This window comes from Aquarana catesbeiana, linkage group LG12, assembly GCF_042186555.1.
Source record: "Aquarana catesbeiana isolate 2022-GZ linkage group LG12, ASM4218655v1, whole genome shotgun sequence".
NCBI lineage: Eukaryota > Metazoa > Chordata > Amphibia > Anura > Ranidae > Aquarana > Aquarana catesbeiana.
Genome location: NC_133335.1, coordinates 171,463,891 through 171,488,085, shown reverse-complemented (window position 1 = coordinate 171,488,085; position 24,195 = coordinate 171,463,891).

The following is a 24,195-nucleotide window of genomic DNA, read 5'->3' as shown; positions in this document are numbered from 1 at the left end:
TTACCAAAGTGTTCCGCTTACCCCAACTAAGTCAGGGCATCAGCAAGTCAGGGCATCAGCAAGTTGGGGTAAACACTATGCGCATGCTCAGAGCGTGCATTTGCGCTTTGCGCAAATGTTTTTTCTAAGAGCTGCGAGCGGGTTAGGGTTTAGGGTTAGGGTTAGGGTTTAGGGTTAGGGTTAGTGTTTGGGTCAGGGTTAGGGTGAGGGTTAGGGGTTAGGGTTTAGGGTTATGGTTACTGTTAGGGTTAGGGGTTTGGGTTAGGGGTTAGGGTAGGGGTTAGGGTCAGGGTCTGGGTCAGGGTGAGGGTTAGGGTTTAAGGTTATGGGTTAGGGTTTAGGGTTAGGGTTTCCCCTGGAAGAACAAGGATAGGACTCAGGGATTGGAATAGGGACCACCCCCAAAGGTAAAACATCAGCAGGCGTGTTTTTTTATGGGGTGGGCATAATGTTTAGGCTGATCATGGGGTGGTCATAATATTTTGGCTGATCATGTTGTGGTCATAATGTTTTGGCTGATAATGGGGTGGTTATAAATTATTTGGCTTATCATGGGGGGTCATAATGTTTTGGCTGATCATGTTGTGCTCATAATGTTTTGGCTGATCATGGGGTGGTCATAGTGTTTTAGTTGATCATGGGGTTGTCAGCTTTTGTCACCTCCCACTCTAGTTTTAAGCATTTTGCCATTTATTGCTATGGGACCAATTTTGGGTTTAGGGTTACGGTTAGGGTTAGGGTTTAGGGTTAGGGTTTGGGTTTAGGGTTAGGGTTTAGGTTTAAGATTTCCCCTGGAAGAACAGGGATTGGAATAGAGACCACCCCAAAGGTCAAAGGTCAAGAGGTGTGGCTGACTCACCCCCACCAAAGTTTTTCACCTACCGCAACTATGTCGGGGCATCAGCAAGTTGGGGCATCAGCAAGTTGGGGTAAGCGCTTTGCACACACTCAGTGTGTGCATTTGCGCTTCACGCAAATGTTTTTCTAAGGGCTGCCGCACGGGTTAGGGTTTAGGGTTAGGGCTTAGGGTTAGAGTTAGGGTTTAGGGTCATGGTTAGGGTTAGGGTTAGAGTTTAAGGTTAGGGTTCAGGTTAGAGTTTGGGGTTAGGGGTTAGGTTTTAGGGTTAGGGTTAGGGGTTAGGTTCAGGGTGAGGGTCAGTTTGAGGGTTAGGGTTAGGGGTTAGGCTTAGGTTTTAGGGTTAGGGTTTCCCCTGGAAGAACAAGGTTAGGACTCAGGGATTGGAATAGGGACCACCCCCAAAGGTCAAATGTCAGCAGGCATGTTTTTTATGGGGTGGTCATAATGTTTAGGCTGATCATGGGGTGATCATAATATTTTGGCTGATCTTGTTGTGATCATAATGTTTTGGCTGATAATGGGGTGGTCATAAATTATTTGGCTCATCGTGGGGGGGTCATAATGTTTTGGCTGATCATGTTTTTTTTCAAAAATATTTTTTTCCATGGGGCGGTCATAATGTTTTGGCTGATCATGGGGTGGTCATAATGTTTTGGCTGATCATGGGGTTGAAGCTTTTGTCACCTCCCACTCTAGTTTTTAACATTTCACCATTCATTCCTATGGGACCAATTTCATCATAAAAACTAAGATAATTTCATGAACCATTTGGTGAAACGTTCCACAAAGTAATAGCACACCAATTAAATTACATTGATTCCGGATTCACACTGGTATTTTTCAGCTTTTCACAAAGTTCCACAAGTAAATAGCACACCAATTAAATGACATTGAACATTTTGCCATTCATTCCTATGGGACTAATTTTGCCGCAAAAACAACGTTATTTCGTGAACCATTCAGCAATACGTTCCACAAAGTAATAGCACACCAATCGGGAATAACCACTGTTTCCTAGCAACGCTCATGTCCTGTTTATGCTTCACAAATACTGCTCAATACACAATACACAGGATAATGATAGATGTAATAATTGTGCAGTAATTCAAATGGCCGTATTTTAAAAACTATAAATCCTTCAGCGAAGATCTTTATATTGTGAAAATCACAAGACCCAGACCTAGATTTTGATAAATAGTATGTCTCTGAAATATTAAAATTGAAGGCACAGTCGCAGTTTAGATATTGCCCTTCAAATTTGAAGGGGCTAGAGTGTAGTTTCAATTAATGTCAATGGACGGCGTGAGTTGCAAACAAATGGTCATATTGTGAAAACTATCAGGACTATGGCTTAGCTGTGGACATGTTTAGTGGCAGCAGGGATAGCTGAACATTTTTATATAAGATTTGTGTAGGTGGGCTTGAAAATGAGGGAGTGGTGACAGTTTAGAAATCATGTCCTGATTTTTCAGCTTTTGTCACCTCACACTCTAGTTTTGAACATTTCCCCATTCATTCCTATGGGACAAATTTCATGGCAAAAATGACGATATTTCGTGAACCATTTGGTGAAACATTCCACAAAGTAATAGCACACCATTCGGGAACAATCCGCACGTTCGGTATATTACATGTCTATGTAGTGTAAAAGCTGTTGGAGGAGTTAGGGTGGTAAATTTGGCTATAATAATAATACGAATAATATATATGTGAGATAACAGTAAGTGGTCTTGCTATGCAAGAACACTTAATAATAATAATAATAATATATGTGAGATAACAGTAAGTGGTCTTGCTATGCAAGAACACTTAACTAGAAAAGCTACAATTTCTGGGGAAATTGTGAAAAGTGTTCTTGCCTCTACAACTGGAGTGGGCAGAGTAACTGGGTGGAGTGGCTTGAGTAACTGTGAAAAGTGTTAACAAGCTTAATATTTTAAAAAGTATAAATAGTAGTAAAACAGTTGAAGTCCCATCATTAGCTGAAAGAGCTGAACATTTTTTCAAAAGATTTTTTTTTTTCAAAAATGATTTTTTTTTTCAAAAATGATTTTTTTTTCAAAAATGATTTTTTTTCAAAAATGTTTTATTTTTTTAAAACATTTTATTTTCAAAAATTATTTTTTTAAATGGTTTTTTTAATAATTTTTTTTCAAAAATGATTTTATTTTCAAAAATGTTTTTTTTTTCATGAGGTGGTCATAATGTTTTGGTTGGTCATAAAGTTTGGTCAGCTTTTGTCACCTCCCACTCTAGTTTTGAACATTTCCCCATTCATTCCTATGTGACCAATTTTGCCGCAAAAACGATGATATTTCATGAACCATTTGGCGAAACGTTCCACAAAGTAATAGCACACCAATCGGGAACAATCCGCACGTTTCGGTATATTACTTGTCTATGTAGTGTAAAAACTGTGGGAGGAGTTAGGGTGGTAAATTTTGCTATAATAAGAATAATAACTAGAAAAGGTACAATGTCTGGGGAAATTGTGAAAAGTGTTCTTGCCTTTTCAAAAATTATTTTTTTTTTAAATGAAATTTTTTTTTTTTTAAATATTTTTTTTTTCAAAAATGATTTTTTTTTTCAAAAATGAATTTTTTTTTTTCAAAAATGATTTTTTTTCAAAAATGATTTTTTTTTTTCAAAAATGAATTATTTATTTTCAAAAATGATTTTTTTTTTCAAAAATTAATTTTTTTTTTCAAAAATTATTTTTTTTTTCAAAAATATTTTTTTTTCATGGGGCGGTCATAATGTTTTGGCTGATCATGGGGTTGTCAGCTTTTGTCACCTCCCACTCTAGTATTTTAAAAACTATAAATCCTTCAGCGAAGATCTTTATATTGTGAAAATCACAAGACCCAGACCTAGATTTTGATGCATAGTATGTCTCTGAAATATTAAAAATGGAGGCACATTTGCAATTTAGATATTGCCCTTCAAATTTGAAGGGGCTAGAGTGTAGTTTCAATGAATGTCAATGGACGGCATGAGTTGCAAACAAATGGTCATATTGTGAAAACTATCAGGACTATGGCTTAGCCATGGACATGTTTAGTGGCAGCAGGGATAGCTGAATGTTTTGATATAAGATTTGTTTAGGTGGGCTTGAAAATGAGGGAGTGGTGGCAGTTTAGAAATCATGTTCTGATTTTTCAGCTTTTGTCACCTCCCACTCTAGCTTCCCCATTCATTCCTATGGGACCAATTTCACCGCAAAAATGACGATATTTCGTGAACCATTCGGCGAAACGTTCCACAAAATAATAGCACACCATTCGGGAACAATCCACACGTTTCGGTATATTACTTGTCTATGTAGTGTAAAAATTGTGGGAGGAGTTATGGTGGTAAATTTGGCTATAATAATAATAAGAATAAGAATAATAATATATATGTGAGATAACAGTAAGTGGTCTTGCTATGCAAGAACACTTAATAACTAGTAAAGCTACAATTTCTGGGGAAATTGTGTGAAGTGTTCTTGCCTCTACAACTGGAGTGGGCGGAGTAACTGGGTGGAGTGGCTTGAGTAAATGTTGTGTGGTTGGAGTGGCTGGAGTAACTGTGAAAAGTGTTAAAAAGCTTAATATTTTAAAAAGTATAAATAGTAGTAAAAAAGTTGACGAAGTCCCATCATTGTAGAAAATGAATGGCCTCTATGGTAGGTAAGTATCAATATATTGGAGGCTATTACCATCATCCAGGAATCTATATTATAAAGAAATTGGGAGCCTGATCCCCAATCAGGCCACCAAGAGAACATGAGGGCAATAGTCCAAATGCCCTCATGTTCTCTTGGTGGCCTGATTGGGGATCAGGCTCACAACTTCTTTATAATGAAGTCCCATCATTAGCTGAAAGAGCTGAACATTTTTTTCAAATTTTTTTTTTCAAAAATTATGATTTTTTTTTCAAAAATTATGATTTTTTTTCAAAAAATATTTTTTTTTCAAAAAATATTTTTTTTTCAAAAAATTTTTTTTTCAAAATATTTTTTTTTCAAAAACGTTTTTATTTTTCCAAAATGTTTTTTTCAAAAATGATTTTTTTCAAATATTTAAATTTTTTTAAATGTTTTTTTTTCAAAAATTATTTTTTTTTCAAAAATTATTTTTTTTTTCAAAAATTTTTTTTTTTTTCAAATATTTAATTTTTTTAATGATTTTTTTTAAAAATTATTTTTTTTCAAAAATTATTTTTTTTTCAAATATTTATTTATTTTTTTTAAATGATTTTTTTTTCAAAAATGAATTTTTTTTTCAAAAATGAATTTTTTTTTTCAAAAATGATTTTTTTTTCAAAAATATTTTTTTTTCAAAAATGAATTTTTTTTTTCAAAAATGTTTTTTTTTTTCAAAAATGATTTCTTTTTTCAAAAATATTTTTTTTTTCATGGGGCGGTCATAATGTTTTGGCTGATCATGGGGTTGTCAGCTTTTGTGACCTCCCACTCTAGTTTTGAACATTTCACCATTGATTCCTATGGGACCAATTTCACCGCAAAAACGACAATATTTTGTAAAAAATTTGGCAAAACGTTCCACAAAGTAATAGCACACCAATCGGGAACAATCCGCACCTTCGGTATATTACTATGTAGTTTAAAAGCTGTGGGAGCAGTTAGGGTGGTATGATCATGGGGTTGTCAGCTTTTGTCACCTCCCACTCTAGTTTTGAACATTTTACCATTCATTCCTATGGGACCAATTTTGTCACAAAAACAACGATATTTCGTGAACCATTTGGCAAAACGTTCCACAAAGTAATAGCACACCAATCGGGAACAATCCGCACCTTTGGTATATTACTATGTAGTTTAAAAGCTGTGGGAGGAGTTAGGGTGGTATGATCATGGGGTTGTCAGCTTTTGTCACCTCCCACTCTAGTTTTGAACATTTTACCATTCATTCCTATGGGACCAATTTTGTCACAAAAACTACGATATTTCGTGAACCATTTGGCGAAACGTTCCACAAAGTAATAGCACACCAATCGGGAACAATCCGCACGTTTCGGTATATCATGTGTCTATGTAGTGTAAAAAGTGTGGGAGTGAGTTAGGGTGGTAAATTTGGCTATAATAATAATAACTAGAAAAGCTACAATTTCTGGGGAAATTGTGAAAAGTGTTCTTGTCTCTACAACTGGAGTGGGCGGAGTAACTGGGTGGAGTGGCTTAAGTAACTGTGAAAAGTGTTAAAAAGCTTAATATTTTAAAAAGTATAAATAGTAGTAAAAAAGTTGAAGAAGTCCCATCATTAGCTGAAAGAGCTGAACATTTTTTTCAAAAATGATTTTTTTTTTCAGAAAAGAATTTTTTTTTTCAAAAATGATTTTTTTTTTCAAAAATGAATTTAATTTTTTTTTCAAAAATGATTTTTTTTTTCAAAAATATTATATTTTTTTTCAAAAATGATTTTTTTTCAAAAATGATTTTTTTTTCAAAAATAATTTTTTTTTTCAAAAAAGACATTTTTTTTTTCAAAAATAATTTTTTTTTTTCAAAAATAATTTTTTTTTTAAATGATTTTTTTTTTTCAAAAATGATTTTTTTTTTTCAAAAATATTTTTTTTTCATGGGGCAGTCATAATGTTTTGGCTGATCATGGGGTTGTCAGCTTTTGTCACCTCCCACTCTAGTTTTGAACATTTCGCCATTCATTCCTATGGGACCAATTTCGCCGCAAAAATGATGATATTTTGTGAACCATTCGGTGAAATGTTCCACAAAGTGATAGCAAACCAATTAAATGACATTGAGGCTGGATTCACACTGGTATTTTTCAGCTTTTCACAAAGTTCCACAAGGTAATAGCACACCAATTAAATGACATTGAACATTTCCCCATTCATTCCTATGGGACCAATTTTGCTGCAAAAACGACAATATTTAGTAAAAAATTTGGCGAAACGTTCCACAAAGTAATAGCACACCAATTGGGAACAATCCGCACCTTCGTTATATTAATGTCTATGTAGTTTAAAAGCTATGGGAGGAGTTAGGGTGGTATGATCATGGGGTTGTCAGCTTTTGTCACCTCCCACTCTAGTTTTGAACATTTCACCATTCATTCCTATGATACCAATATCGCAGCAAAAACAACGATATTTCGTGAACCATTCAGTGAAACGTTCCACAAAGTAATAGCACACCAATTAAATGACATTGAGGCCGGATTCACACTGGTATTTTTCAGCTTTTCACAAAGTTCCACAAGGTCCACAAGGTAAATTAAATGACACTGAACGTTTCGCCATTCATTCCTATGGGACCAATTTTCCGCAAAAACTACGATATTTTATGAAAAATTTTGCAAAACGTTCCACAAATAATAGCACACCAATCGGGAACAATCCACACCTTCAGTATATTACTGTCTATGTAGTGTAAAAGCTGTGGGAGGAGTTAGGGTGGTATGATCATGGGGTTGTCAGCTTTTGTCACCTCCCACTCTAGTTTTGAACATTTTGCCATTCATCCCTATGGGACCAATTTCACCGCAAAAACGAAGATATTTCGTGAACCATTCGGCGAAACGTTCCACAAAGTAATAGCACACCAATCGGGAACAATTTGCACATTTCGGTATATTACTTGTCTATGTAGTGTAAAAATTGTAGGAGGAATTAGGGTGGTAAATTTGGCTATAATAAAAATAATAATAATATATATGTGAGATAACATTAAGTGGTCTTTCTATGCAAGAACACTTAACTAGAAAAGCTACAATTTCTGGGAAATTGTGTGAAGTGTTCCCACCTCCACCAGTAGTCTACAACTGGAGTGGGCAGAGTAACTAGGAGGAGTGGCTTGAGTAACTGTTGTGTGGTTGGAGTGGTTGGAGTAACTGTGGAAAGGTTGGACTGGGCAGAGTAACTTTATGGAGTGGGCAGAGTAATGCCCCGTACACACGGTCGGATTTTCCGATGGAAAATGTGTGATAGGACCCTGTTGTCGGAAATTCTGACCGTGTGTGGGCTCCATCACACATTTTCCATCGGATTTTCCGACACACAACGTTTGAGAGCAGGCTATAAATTTTTCCGCCAACAAAATCCGTTGTCGGAATTTCTGATCGAGGGTGGTAAATTTGGCTATAATAATAATAAGAATAATATATATGCGAGATAACAATAAGTGGTCTTGCTATGCAAGAACACTTAATAATATATATGTGAGATAACAGTAAGTGGTCTTGCTATGTAAGAACACTTAACTAGAAAATGCATTTCCTGGGGAAAATGTGTGGGAATGCTGAATAGCTGAATTTCTAAAATGGCCCCAAACAAAACTGCCCCATCATATTGCCATCAAAACTGCCCCATCAAAATTGTCCCCATCAAAACTGTGCCATCATATTGCCACCATCAAAACTGCCCCATCAGAATTGCCCCATCAAAACTGCCCCATCATATTGCCACCATCAAAACTGCCCCCATCATATTGCCATCAAAACTGCCCCATCAGAATTGCCCCATCAAAAATTGTCCCCATCAAAACTGCCCCATCAGAATTGCCCCATCATATTGCCACCAACAAAACTGCCCCATCAGAATTGCCCCATCAAAACTGCCCCATCATATTGCCACCATCAAAACTGCCCCATCAAAACTACCCCATCAAAACTGCCCCATCAAAAATGCCCCTTCATATTGCAACCTTTAAAACTGCTTCATTAAAATTGTCCCCATCAAAACTGCCCCACCATATTGCCACCATTATAACTGCCCCATCAGAATTGCCCCATCAAAACTGCCCCATCATATTGCCACCATCAAATCTGCCCCATCAGAATTGCCCTATCAAAACTGTCCCATCATATTGCCACCATCAAAACTACCCCCATCAAAACTGCCCCATCAAAAATGCCCCTTCATATTGCCACCTTTAAAACTGCTCCATTAAAATTGTCCCCATCAAAACTGCCCCACCATATTGCCACCATTATAACTGCCCCATCAGAATTGCCCCATCAAAACTGCCCCATCATATTGCCACCATCAAAACTGCCCTATCAGAATTGCCCCATCAAAACTGCCCCATCAAATCTGCCCCATCAGAATTGCCCTATCAAAACTGTCCCATCATATTGCCACCATCAAAACTGCCCCATCAGAATTGTCCCATCAAAACTGCCCCATCATATTGCCATCATCAAAACTGCCCCATCAGAATTGCCCCATCAAAACTGGCCCATCATATTCCTCAATTATAAATCAGTACATGGTGTGTCTGTCCCCTCCCCCGGGCTCTGTAATCAGAGCTGAGATGCTCCAGCCACCCCCCGTGTATAACAGAAGCTTTAGTAACCATGGCAACAAAAGCAACACAGTACACTCTGTTTAATGGCTAAAATTTCCTGAAATGACCACTAAACAAACAGCTTTTTCACAAAAATTGTAAAAGATATCAAACTGAAAAGATATAGCCAGATAGCTGAATATTTTGTGAACATTTTAAAGTTTGTTTGGCGTCTGTAGGTGAAAGTATGAAGGAGCTGAAACTTTTGGGAGCGGAAGAAGATTTTAAGGATCTGAAGCATGCTCCCATTGACTTCAATGTTAAAAAAAGGGTTAAAAAGCTTAATATTTTAGGAGCCGGCTAGTCGAGGAGATGGGATGTGCCGGTCTTGGGGGAGGGGCCTGACGGCAGGATGGTGTGGAGGAGCACAGAGGAGCAGAAGATGAGGGCGGCAGGGATGCGTGAGGTGAGAGCGCACGCCGGTCCTATTGAACGCACTGCTGAGACACAGCGGGAGGAGCAGCATGGAGCCGCACAGAGAGCCAGAAAGACGAACGGGGTGACGCTGCCACGGAGTCCATAGAAGGAAAGCATGAAGTTAGTTCCCAGTTGGGTCGGATGGTGCGCTCAGCCCGCCTCCATAACAGCATCCATCCCTGACTCCCTGACCCTGTCTGCTGCCAGCCCCCTGCCCCCCCTGTATTCTATGGCTACTGAAGGAAGGAGACAAGGCAGCCACAGGCTGCCAGATGGAGCCAGTATAAAAGGGAAAAGGAGATAGACTTTTAAAGTCCCGGAAAACTGCTGTCCATTGAAAAGGCTTACACCGCCCCCCACCGAGGAGGAGAGGATCGTGGTGTTCTGGAGTCTGGTGGAGCCAGGTAAGACCTGCTGCTGTTGTAAAATCCCACAAACTACGACTGGTAGATTAAGTTTTAATGAACACTTGCTGTTGGCTTAGCCGGACTGATTCATGATTTCACCCCGGGCAATAGGGAGGTGTCATATAGCCTGGAGAGGTGCATAGAAGAATGCATAAATTTACAGGTGCTGTACAAGCAAGCAAGGCAATGGTCCTGGTGGGGTAGGGGCGAAGATCATGAAAGGTCAGTCAAATAAAACAAATGAATGAAAAAAGCCTAAAGACAGCCTTAATTCAAGCTCCATCCAAAAGAAGCACACCTTAAAAGCCCAGTGGTGGAAGATAGGCAGCAGAACATGAAAGAAAAAAAGAAAGATCTCTCTAAACACAAAGGAGCCCTAGGGGGAACCCCCAGAGGAGAGATGACCCTAGGCGCAGACTGTGATCAAAGCTTAGATGTAGATGCGGATGCTCCTCCAACAAAAACTGAGATGCAAGACATGTTTACCAAACTAGAGACCGTTATAAAGGAAGAGATCCATAATGTAAGGACTGACATGGGGCATCTCTTGAGACGAGTGTGAAGTAGCGGAAGAGTTATCTGAACAACACGCTGCTGAGATTATAGCTCTAAAAAATCAACTTAAAAAATTACAGTCAGATCAGCAGGAGATGCTCTATAAATTAGAGGAACAGGAAAATCAAAATAGAAGGCAAAATCTGAGGATAAGGGCAATCCCAGAACAGAGAGGGGAGGACTTGTCCCTTATGATGAGAGAACTATTTAACCCTCTGCTAGGGAGAAATGTGGAAGATGAACTTAAATTGGATCGTGTCCACAGGATAAGAAAACCCCCAGGGGTTAGGGAGGAAGCACCCGAAGATGTCATCGTAAGGTTCCACCAATATGAGGACAAGGCAAAAATTTGGAGCAAATTAAGTGTAAAGTACAACGAAGTAATCCAAATTTATCTGGACCTGTCGACTAATATGCTTTTAAGGAGACGCCAACTGAGACCCCTGGGGGATTGGGGGAGGAGGGGGGAGGGGGTGAACGGGTCTTCCCACAGATTTTGTTTTACATCCCTGTTAATTCCTCTCTCTTACAAATAATGGGTGACTTGGAGGTGAAGAGGATGGATAATAGAGTAAGTTTAAGGAAGGGATGACGGAAATTAATCTGTTGTCTTACAATGTTAAAGGGCTGAATTCCCCAGGGAAAGGCGGAAAGTGTTAAAGGAGGTGCAGTCATATGGAGCAGATATAGTCTTCTTGCAGGAGACGCATTTGCTGTTAGAGGAGGGCACTATGCTCGACTAAAGACATTATCCAAGTTGGTACTATAGTGACTCACCCATCAAGCAAGCGAAGGGAGTGAGTATCGGATTCTCAAATCGGATGAAATTTACACTCCTAGATAGGAGGGTGGACCCGGAGGGGCGGTTCCTATTTTTAAAGGTAAAATTGGGGATAAAGACATATACATTGGCCAACGTATATTGCCCGAACAGAGATCCGATAAATTATCTCTCCCAGACCGTGAGTAGGCTGATGCAATTCAGGGAGGGGGAAGTGATTCTGTCAGGGGATTTTAATCTCTGTCTGGATCCAGCCTTGGATAGGTCATCCAGAGCCAGGGAGGCAAGTAAAAAGACGCTGCTGAGCCTGGGGAAAAAGTTGCATGATTGTCAACTGATGGACGCATGGAGGGTGCATCACCCAAAGGAGAGGGATTATTCCTTTTTCTCGGCAGCGCATGGGACCTACTCAAGGCTGGACTACATGTTGGTTGATCATAGTTTATTGGGCTCTATTAAAGAGTCGAAGATAGAGATTATGACTCTGTCAGATCAAGTACCCATCTCGATGAACGTAATGTTAAAGGGGCTCCAGCGTGTGCCGTATTCTTGGCGGTTAAATGAAAAACTTCTTGAGGAGAATTGGATAATGGCGAAAATTCATCAGGAAATAGACGCATTTTTTCTAAATAACGATAATGAAGAGACCCCGGGAGTGGTAATTTGGTGGGCCTTTAAAGCCTATATAAGGGGAGTACTCATATCTATAGGAGCGTGGGTAAAGCGAGAGAGAACCAAAAAGAAAGAAAGCTTGATTGCAAGTATTTACCATCTTGAACAGTGTCATAAAGCCGCCTCAGGTAATAATAGGCCTCTATTACATCAACTAATCATCAAAAGAGAGGAGTTAAGGGATTTATTGGAAAAGGAAGCATACAAGGTTAGGAATAAGTTCTTAAAAGAAAGGCATCAGAGGGGAAATAAGGTTGGGAAGCATTTGGCAGCAATTGTGAGGAAAAAAAAGAAGAAAACTTTATTGAAAAGATAAAAAATAAAAATGGTGACTTGAGGTACACTTCTAAGGAGATAGGCGAAGATTTCAGACAATACTTTAGTACCCTATATTTGGTAGGCCAGAGGAAACAGTATGGGTCAGAGATGGAGGAGAAGGCGAGAAATTTTTTAGAGGAGGCAGGCCTTCCCAAATTCTCAGTAGATGACTCAAAGGAGCTAGAAAGACCGATAACGGCAGAAGAAGTAGGCTTGGCTCTGAGATCGTCCTCTGGGAAAGAGCCCGGGACCGGACGGTTTCACATCCAGCTTTTACAAAAAATTTAAAGATGCACTGCTTCCGAGGCTGTGTAAGGTCTGGAACAGCCTTGGGAGGCAGGGTGAAATGTGTAGAGAGGCGTTATTAGTTTCAGTGATGCTGATTCCTAAGGAGAGGAAAGACCGCACCCTGTGCTCAAGTTTTAGGCCAATAGCGCTTTTAAATGCAGACACTAAATTAGATGCGAAGGTGTTGGCGCTCAGGCTCAAGGGATTAATGTCCAAACTGGTCCATCCGGACCAGGTGGGATTTACCCCAGGGAGAGAGGGCCGAGATAACGGGGTGCGGTCTCTTCTCATTATAGAGGCTATTAGATTAAAGGGATCCCCAGGTCTAAGTCTGTCGATAGATGCCGAGAAGGCATTCGACCGAGTAGACTGGGGATTCATGTTCAAAATGCTGGCAGTATTGGGTATAGGGCCCACCATGTTAAAGTGGATTAAAATATTATATAATCAACCAACGGCATTTGTGAAAGTCAACAATGTACCCTCAGCGCCATTTATTATGAAAAACAGGACTAGACAAGGATGCCCGCTGTCCCCGCTTCTATTCGTCCTAACCTTGGAGCCTTTGTTGGCTACTATTTGAAAAAACCCAGATATTAGTGGATGTGTAATAGGAAAAGAGGAACATAAATTGGCTTTTGCCGATGATGTTCTTTTTTACATCATCAAACCTAGAATCACGATCCCCAACCTACTAGCCATTATAAAGAATTTCAGTGAGTTGTCAAATTATAAAATTAATATTGAGAAATCTGAAGCTCTGAAAATTAACATCAATAAGCAGGAAGGGGTCAGACTCAGAGAGGTTTTCCGTTTCCCATGGAGGGATAATTCAAGTATCTTGGAGTTAGTCTGGCGGGCTCCATCGGGAAGATTTTTCAGATCAACTTTATACCCTTCCTAGATGAAATCCGAGCAGAAATAAAAAGAATCTTAAATCACCCAGTCTCTTGGATAGGACGAGTCAACATAGTGAAAATGGTGCTAGCCCCTAAAGTGCTCTACAAAATACAAATGCTCCAATCCCTCTACCCCAGTTCTTTTTCAGAACATTAATAGGTTTAATAAGTAGATATGTTTGGAAGAATAAAAAACCTAGGATAGCAAACACGGTGTTGAGTAGGGAAAAAGCACTAGGAGGGCTGGGTTTTCTGGATTTTAGAAATTATCACAAAGCTATTGTATTGGCATGGGCACTTGATTGGGCAAAGGGAAGTGTTAATAAAAGATGGGTCAATTTAGAAATGAGTTTAAGTAACGCAAGACTAAATCACATAATCTGGAACCCTCTGCAACTCAGAAATTTAGGAGTAGATACACACGTTTTAACACATTACACGTTGAAAACATGGGATCATATTCACTGCTCTAGGAAGTGGGAGTATATGTCCCCTTTGATTTATTTAAAGGAGAATACATATTTCCCCCCAGGGATGCAGGAAGTGGGAGGAAATTGGATATTGAATAGTGAAGCACAACTAAAAGACATTATTAATAGGGGAAAAATTTGCACATATCAGGATTTAGTAATAAAGAGGGATTTGGTGAAGTTAAATGGGTGGCGGTATGGTCAGCTTGAACACTTTGTCAAAAGTTTACCAGGTTCTCTGAGGGAAGAAGTAGATTATAGACCGTTGGAGAAAATATTCTGTAGGGATACAGTGAAGAGGAATATCTCAGCGGTATATAAAATACTGATGAATAATGGGGGAAATAGTACCGCCCTTTATTAAAAAATGGGAAGAAGATTTAGGGGTTAGATGTGAGAAAGATGGGTAGGGAGCATTTTGGGGGCAACACATAGCAAAGCAATAGATATGAAAACAATTGAGACCAGCTACAAATGCCTGACCAGGTGGTATATGACTCCCACTAAAATATGCAAATTTAACATGGATAGATCACCGAAATGCTGAAGAGGTTGCAAGGCCCCTGGAACAATGGCGCATTTGTATGAGAAAAAAAGGGGGAAAAATCAAGGGGAGAAGGGGCAATTGGGACTTTATATGAAACACACACTAGGGCAGGCTGAGTCATCAAGTGTAAAAAAATTATTGGATTTATTGATACCTCATGAAGGCAAAGCGCAATAAATGACATTCACATAAAATCAATGGATGTGGTACAGAGTCAATAAAATATAATAAAACATATAATAATAACATGGTAATATGTTAGACATTGTAGCACAAGGTAAATGGCAATATCGTCAACATTACACCCAACATGTGTATACATAATCAATATAATATTAACATCAAGTTGATGACTACAACACTACAATGCCCATGGTAGATGCATCATTGCTGTGACATGTCATCTGTTGTAAATGCTCAATTGTAAATGCTTGACGTGTTTTGTGGAAGTCTGTCCACTCATCAGGAGCAGCTAACTGGAAGTATCTAAAGTATAATATAAAGTAGCAATTAATGGTAATTAATTACAACAGGAAGAGGGGGAGCAAAAATGCTAGTCCTAACACTCTTACCTGTGGGTGTATGGTATAATGAAGGTAGAACGTATATAATGATGTTAATGGTGGTAGGAAGTCATCAGGGATGAATATAGCATCCCCACGGGAGCTGTGGAGGTAACCAAGCAGCGGCAAGGCGGGGCAATACAGGACACACATGGAGGAATAATTAGCAAGAGGGTCCCCCTTTGTTTCCAAATTAGTGGTGTAGAATGGAACATAGACCCGAAGGTAACTGTAATATAATATAGTAAAATTAAGTGTATAGTAGTAAACAAAAACGGGTAGTGTATCAGATAAACATAAGGAGGATATGGTGTAAGATGGGGGTGAAGTAACGGTGTTGGATGGGCATAAAGAGACCAGACAAATGATGGCAGGGGAGCAGTGTGACAAGAGAAGAAAAAGAAGAAAGGGGAGTGCCCACCAAGAACACAAAGTAAACAGGGGTGATAAAGGAGTGCATGGTGGTGAAGGTGAAGGAGAATAGAATGGGGATATAGATAGCACAGTGCATAAGGGAAGAGGTCCATGGTTACCTGAGATGGCAAATTGCCCACCGGCCAGCCAGTGAGGTACCGCCAATGTCACGCTGGGTCATGCTGTGAGGGAGGAGGGGGAAGAGTCTCATACAGGCGACTAGCACCTATATAGGTAACCTCTGCCTCCGTCAATTTGAACGCCAGGTGGGACCAGCGTCATGTCAGCACATGGCATTAATTGATGTCAGACGTGCCAGCGTGTGGGGCGTGGTGTCGATGCACAGCGGAGACAAGCCCCCAGTCCCATGACTAATGGATCAAGGGGATCGGGGGATAGTACCGGTGCATGTCGCAGCTCCCGGGGATGGATAAAATTATGTGTTTCATATAAAGTCCCAATTGCCCCTTCTCCCCTTGATTTTTCCCCCTTTTTTTCTCATACAATTAGGGATGGAGACCTGTGTACTGGATGGTCATGGTTTCATATAAAGTCCCAACACAATTCTCATGTTTCAAATGGCGCATTTGTGGTGGGACTGACCAAAAATCAAAACCTTCTGGCAGGAAGTGTTTAAGTTGATTGAAGAGATGATGGGTAGAGCCATCCAGTTGGACCCATGGGTCTGTTTGTTCCATGGGGTGGAGTGACACCTCAGACGGTTCAAAACCTCGTTAATCCCAGTGCTTCTAAACTCCGCAAAGTGTGTAATCCCAAAAAAAGGCAGGAAGTGGAAGAGCCTGGGATCAGGGATTGGTTTTCAAGAATCAACGAAATATACACTATGGAAAATCTTGAGGCTTGGGGTCCTGAAGAGGGGGATCAAGAAGATAGAGGGGGCAGATGGGCTAGATGGGAAGCCATTAAAAGATCAGAGAGCTTTGCGGAAGCCATTTTGCACTAATATATGTAGAAATAGTTTCCTTTTCCAATGGTATTATGGAAGGAGATCAGTCTGCGGGAAGGGAGGGTTGGGGGGGAAGAGGTGGATCGGAGCGGGGTTCACTCTGGGATTTATATGTCTGTGTATAATGTGGATTCTTGGGGGATTATTGTACCCCATTGAATGAGGGGTTGTTTGTATATTTACAATATGAAAAATTTAAATAAAGAATTAAAAAAAAGCTTAATATTTTAAAATGTATAAATAGTAGAAAAAAAGTTGAAAAAGTCCCATCATCAGCTGAAAGAGACGAACATTTTAACAGTTGAATGATTTTAATAGCTGAAAGTATGCAGAAGTTATGCAGAGCCAAAAAATGTACGGAATAAAATTAAATAATAAACTAGAAAATGCATTTCCTGGAGAAAATGCCTGGGAATGCTAAAGAGCTGAATTGCTAAAACGGCCCCCATCAAAACTGCCCCATCAAAATTGCCCCATCAAAATTGTCCATATAAAAACTGCCCTATCATATTGCCACCATCAAAACTGCCCCATCAGAATTGCCCCATCAAAACTGCCCCATCAGAATTGCCCCATCAAAACTGCCCCATCATATTGCCACCACCAAAACTGCCCCATCATATTGCCACCACCAAAACTGCCCCCATCATATTGCCATAAAAACTGCCCCATCAGAATTGCCCCATCAAAATTGTCCCCATCAAAACTGCCCCATCATATTGCCACCATCAAAACTGCCCCATCAGAATTGCCCCATCAAAACTGCCCCATCAAAACTGCCACCATCAAAACTGCCACCATCAAAACTGCCCCATCATATTGCCCCCATCAAAACTGCCCCCATCAAAACTGCCCCATCATATTGCCACCATCAAAACTGCTCCATCAGAATTGTCCCCATCAAAACTGCTCCATCAAAATTGTCCCCATCAAAACTGCTCCATCAAAATTGTTCCCATCAAAACTGCCCCATCATATTGCCACCATCAAAACTGCCCCATCAAAACTGCCCCATCATATTCCTCTATTATAAATCAGTACATGGTGTGTCTGTCCCCTCCCCCAGGCTCTGTAATCAGAGCTTAGATGCTCCAGCCAGGTCCCCCTGTGTATAACAGAAGCTTTGGTAACCATAGCAACAAAAGCAACATAGTACACTCTGTTTAATGGCAAAAATTTCCTGAAATGACCACTAAACAAACAGCTTTTTCACAAAAACTGTAAAAGATATCAAACTGAAAAGATATAGCCAGATAGCTGAATATTTTGTGAACATTTTAAAGTTTGTTTGGCGTCTGTAGGTGAAATTATGAAGGAGCTGAAACTTTTGGGAGCGGAAGAAGATTTTCAGGATCTGAAGCATGCTCCCATTGACTTCAATGTTAAAAAAAGTGTTAAAAAGCTTAATATTTTAAAAAGTATAAATAGTAGAAAAAAGTTGAAAAAGTCCCATCATCAGCTGAAAGAGATGAACATTTTAATAGTTGAATGGTTTTAATAGCTGAAAGTATGCAGAAGCAACGCAGAGCCAAAAAACGTATGGAATAATAAAGAAGTTATAAAAAAAAAAAATCAAATAACAATAGTGGGACTGCTAAAGCACTCCCACTAATAATATATATGTGAAATAACAGTAAGTGGTCTTGCTATGCAAGGACACTTAACTAGAAAAGCTACAATTTCTGGGGAAATTGTGTGAAGTGTTCTTGCCTCTACAACTGGAGTAGGCGGAGTAACTGGGTGGAGTGGCTTGAGTAACTGTTGTGCGGTTGGAGTGGCTGGAGTAAATGTGAAAAGTGTTAAAAAGCTTAATATTTTAAAAAGTATAAATAGTAGTAAAAAAGTTGAAGAAGTCCCACCATCATCAGCTTTTCTAAAATGATTTTTTTTCAAAAATGATTTTATTTATAAATGATTTTTTTCAAATTTTTTTTTTTCAAAAATTTATTTTTTTTCAAAAATTTTTTTTCTTTGAAAAATGATTTTTTTTCCAAAAATGATTTTTTACATTTTTTTTTCATGGTGTGGTCATAATGTTTAGGCTGATCGTGGTGTAGTCATAATATTTTGGCTGATCATGTTGTGGTCATAATGTTTTGGCTAATAATGGGGTGGTCATAAATTATTTGGCTGATCATGGGGGGTCATAATATTTTGGCTGATCATGGGGTGGACATAATGTTTTAGCTGATCATGGGGTTGTCAGCTTTTGTCACCTCCCACTCTAGTTTTGAACATTTCGCCATGCATTCCTATGGGACCAATTTTGCCATAAAATGACAATATTTCGTGAACCATTCGGTGAAACATTCCACAAATTAATAGCACATCAATTAAATGACATTGAGGCCAGATTCACACTGGTATTTTTCAGATTTTTCATAAAGTTCCGCAAGGTAATAGCACACCAATTAAATGACATTGAAAATTCATTCCTATGGGACCAATTTTGGGTTTAGGGTTAGAGTTAGGGTTACGGTTAGGGGTAAGGGTTAGGGTTTAGGGTTAGGGTTTAGGGTTAGGGTCAGGGTTGAGGCTTAGGGTTAGGGTTAGGGGTTAGGGTTAGGGTTTTCCCTGGAAGAACAAGGTTAGGACCTAGGGATTAGAATAGGGATCACCCCCAAAGGTCAAAGGTCAGCTGGCATGTCCCCCAGATGTCAAAGGTCAAGAGGTGTGGCTGAGCCACCCCCACCAAAGTGTTCTGCCTACCCCAACTAAGTCGGTTCATCAGCAAGTCGGTGTAAGCGCTTTGCACTTACTTTGCTAGGGTTAGGGTTTAGGGTTAGAGTTAGGGATAGGGTTTAGGGGTAGGGTTAATGTTTAGGGTTAGGGTTAGGGGTTAGGGTTAGGTTTAGGGTTAGGGTTTAGGGTTATGGTTAGGGTTTCCCCTGGAAGAACAAGGTTAGGACTCAGGGATTGGCAAGTCAGGGCATCAGCAAGTCAGGGTAAGTGCTTTGCGTGCACTTTGCTAGGGTTAGGGTGAGGGTTAGGGTTTAGGGTTAGGGTTAGGATTTAGGGTTAAGGTTTGGGGTTAGGGTTTAGGGTTAGGATTATGGTTAGGGTTAGGGTTAGGAAGAACAAGCTAAGGATTCAGGGACTGGAATAGGGACCACCCCAAAGGTCAAAGGTCAGCAGGCATGTCCCCAGATGTCAAAGGTCAAGAGGTGTGGCTGACCCACCTCCAACAAAGTGTTCCGCCTACCCCAACTAAGTCGGTTCATCAGCAAGTCGGGGTAAGCGCTTTGCGTGTGCTTTGCTAGGGTTAGGGTTTAGGGTTAGGGTTAGGGTTGAGGGTTAGGGTTAAGGTTTAGGGTTTAGGGTTGCGGCTAGGGGTTAGGGTTGGGTTTTAGGGTTAGGGTTAGGGTTTAGGGTTAGGGTTAGGTTTAGGATTTAGGGTTAGGGTTAGGTTTTAGGGTTAGGGTTAAGGGTTATGGTTAGAGTTAGAATTCAGGGATTGAAATGGGGATCACCCCAAAGGTCAAAGGTCAGCAGGCATGTCCCCCAGTCAAAGGTCAAGAGGTGTGGCTGACCCAACCCCACCAGAGTGTTCTGCCTACCCCAAATAAGTCGGGGCATCAGCAAGTTGGGGCATCAGCAAGTCAGGGTAAGCACTTTACGTGCGCTTTGCTAGGGTTAGGGTGAGGGTTAGGGTTACAGGTTTGGGTTATGGTTTAGGGTTAGGTTTAGGAGTTAGGATTAGGGTTTGCCCTGGATGAACAAGGTTAGGACTCAGGGATTGGAATAGGAACCACCCCCAGAGGTCAAAGGTCAGCAGGCATGTGTTCTGCCTACCCCAACTAAGTCAGGGCATCAGCAAGTCGGGGTAAGCACTTTTCACGCGCTTTGCTAGAGTTAGTGTTAGGGTTTAGGGTTTAGGGTTAGGGATTAGGGTTAGGGTTTAGGGTTAGGGGTTAGGGTTTAGAGATAGCGGTTAGGGTTTTCCCTGGAAGAACAAGGTTAGGACTCAGAGATTGGAATAGGGACCACTCCCAAAGATCAAAGGTCAGCAGGTGTGTCCCCTAGACATCAAAGGTTAAGAGATGTGGCTGACCCACCCCCACCAATGTGTTCCGCTTACCCCAACTAAGTCGGGGCATCAGCAAGTCAGGGAATCATCAAGTCGGTGTAAGCGCTTTGCGCACACTTTGCTAGGGTTAGGGTTTAGGGTTAGGGTTTGGGGTTAGGGGTAAGGGGTTAGGGGTAAGGGGTTAGGGTTATGGTTTAGGGTTAGGTTTAGGGTTATGGTTAGGGTTTAGGGTTAGGGTTATGGTTAGGGTTTAGGGTTAGGGTTTATGATTAGGGTTTCCCCTGGAAGAACAAGGTTAGGACTCAGGGATTGGCTAGTCAGGGCATCAGCAAGTCAGGGTAAGCGCTTTGCATGCACTTTGCTAGGGTTAGGGTGAGGAGTAGGGTTAGGGTTAGGGTTTGGGGTTAGGGTTTAGGGTTAGGATAAGGATTAGGGTTAGGGTTATGGTTTCCCAGGGATTGGAATAGGGACCACCCCAAAGGTCAAAGGTCAGAAGGCATGTCCCCAGATGTCAAATGTCAAGAGGTGTGGCTGACCCACCTCCACCAAAGTGTTCCGCCTACCCCAACTAAGTCGGTTCATCAGCAAGTCAGGGTGAGCATTTTCAATGTGCTTTGCTAGGGTTAGGGTTTAGGGTTAGGGTTGAGGGTTAGGGTTAAGGTTTAGGGTTAGGATTTAGGGTTAGGGTTAGTGGTTAGGGTTAGGTTTTAGGGTAACATAGTTACATAGTAGGTGAGGTTGAAAAAAGACACAAGTCCATCAAGTCCAACCTATGTGTGTGATTATGTGTCAGTATTACATTACATATCCCTGTATATTGCGGTCATTCAGGTGATTATCTAATAGTTTCTTGAAGCTATCAATGCTCCCCGCTGAGACAACCGCCTGTGGAAGGGAATTCCACATCCTTGCCACTCTTACAGTAAAGAACCCTCTACGTAGTTTAAGGTTAAACCTCTTTTCTTCTAATTGTAATGAGTGGCCACGAGTCTTATTAAACTCTATTCTGCGAAAAAGTTTTATCCCTATTGTGGGGTCACCAGTACAGTATTTGTAAATTGAAATCATATCCCCTCTCAAGCGTCTCTTCTCCAGAGAGAATAAGTTCAGTGCTCGCAACCTTTCCTCATAACTAAGATCCTCCAGACCCTTTATTAGCTTTGTTGCCCTTCTTTGTACTCGCTCCATTTCCAGTACGTCCCTCCTGAGGACTGGTGCCCAGAACTGGACAGCATACTCCAGGTGCGGGCGGACCAGAGTCTTGTAGAGCGGGAGAATTATCATTTTATCCCTGCAGTTGATCCCCCTTTTAATGCATGCCAATATTCTGTTTGCTTTATTAGCAGCAGCTTGGCATTGCATGCCATTGCTGAGCCTATCATCTACTAGGACCCCCAGGTCCTTTTCCATCCTAGATTCCCCCAGAGGTTCTCCCCCCAGTGTATAGATTGCATTCATATTTTTGCCACCCAAATGCATTATTTTACATTTTTCTACATTGAACCTCATTTGCCATGTAGTCGCCCACCCCATTAATTTGTTCAGGTCTTTTTGCAAGATTTCCACATCCTGCGGAGAAGTTATTGCCCTGCTTAGCTTAGTATTGTGTGCAAATACAGAGATTGAACTGTTTATCCCATCCTCCAGGTCGTTTATGAACAAATTAAATAGGATTGGTCCCAGTACAGAACCCTGGGGAACCCCACTACCCACCCCTGACCATTCTGAGTACTCCCCATTTATCACCACCCTCTGAACACGCCCTTGTAGCCAGTTTTCAATCCATGTACTCACCCTATAGTCCATGCCAACGCACCTTATTTTGTACAGTAAACGTTTATGGGGAACTGTGTCAAATGCTTTTGCAAAATCCAGATACACCACGTCTACGGGCCTTCCTTTATCTAGATGGCAACTCACCTCCTCATAGAAGGTTAATAGATTGGTTTGGCAAGAACAATTCTTCATGAATCCATGCTGATTACTGCTAATGATATCATTCTTATTACTAAAATCTTGTATATAGTCCCTTATCATCCCCTCCAAGAGTTTACATACTATTGATGTTAGGCTAACTGGTCTGTAATTCCCAGGGATGTTTTTTGGGCCCTTTTTAAATATTGGTGCTACATTGGCTTTTCTCCAATCAGCTGTACCATTCCAGTCAATAGACTGTCTGTAAAAATTAGGAACAACGGTCTGGCAATCACCTGACTGAGTTCCCTAAGTACCCTCGGATGCAAGCCATCTGGTCCCGGTGATTTATTAATGTTAAGTTTCTCAAGTCTAATTTTAATTCCGTCCTCTGTTAACCATGTAGGTGCTTCCTCTGTTGTGTCATGAGGATAAACACTGCAGTTTTGGTTACTGAAGCCCCCCGATTCACTCGTGAAGACTGAGGAGAAGAATAAATTCAATACCTTTGCCATCTCCCCATCCTTTGTAACCAGATGTCCTTCCTCATTCTTTATGGGGCCAATATGGTCTGTCCTCCCTTTTTTACTGTTTACATACTTAAAGAATTTCTTGGGGGTTAGGGGTAAGGTTTAGGGTTAGGGTTTAGGGTTAGGGTTTAGGGTTAGGGTTTAATGTTAGGGTTAGGGTTAGGGTGTAGGGCTAGGGTTAGGGTTAGGGTTAGGGGTTATGGTTAGGGTTAGAATTCAGGGATTGGAATGGGGACCACCCCAAAGGTCAAAGGTCAGCAGGCATGTCCCCCAGTGGTCAAAGGTCAAGAGGTGTGGCTGACCCAACTCCACCAAAATTTTCCACCTACCCCAAATAAGTCAGGGCATAGCAAGTCGGGGTAAGCACTTTGCGTGCGCTTCGCTAGTTTTAGGGTGAGGGTTAGGATTATGGTTTAGGGTTAGGGTTATGGTTTAGGGTTAGGTTCATGAACAAGGTTAGGACTCAGGGATAGGAATAGGGACCACCCCCAAAGATCAAAGGTCAGCAGGCATGTCCCCCAGACGTCAAAGGTTAAGAGGTTTGGCTGACCCACCCCACCAATGTGTTCCACCTACCCCAACTAAGTCGGGGCATCAGCAAGTCGGGGTAAGCACTTTGCATGTGCTTTGCTAGGGTTAGGGTTTAGGGTTAGGGTTTAGTGTTAGGGTTAAGGTTTAGGGTTAGGGTTAGGGGTTGGGGTTAGGGGTTAGGGTTAGGGTTAGGGGTTATGGTTAGGGTTTCCCCTTGAAGAACAAGGTTAGGACTCAGGGATTGGCAAGTCGGGGCATCAGCAAGTTGGGGTAAGCGCTTTGCACGCACTTCGCTAGGGTTAGGGTGAGGGTTAAGGTTTAGGGTTAGTGATAGGGTTTAGGATTAGGGTTAGGGTTAGGGATTAGGGTTAGGGTTAGGGGTTAGGGTTATAGTTTTGGGTTAGGGTTTAGGGTTAGGATTAGGGTTAGTGTTATGGTTTCCTCTGGAAGAACAAGCTAAGGATTCAGGGATTGGAATAGGGACCACCCCAAAGGTCAAAGGTCAGCAGGCATGTCCCCCAGACATCAAAGGTCAAGAGGTATGGTTGACCCACCCCCACCAAAGTGTACTGCCTACCCAAACTAAGTCGGTTCATCAGCAAGTCGGGGTAAGCGCTTTGTGTGTGCTTTGCTAGGGTTAGGGTTTAGGGTTAGGGTTTAGTGTTACGGTTAAGTTTTAGGGTTAGGGTTAGGGTTTAGGGTTAGGGATAGGGTTTAGTGTTATGGTT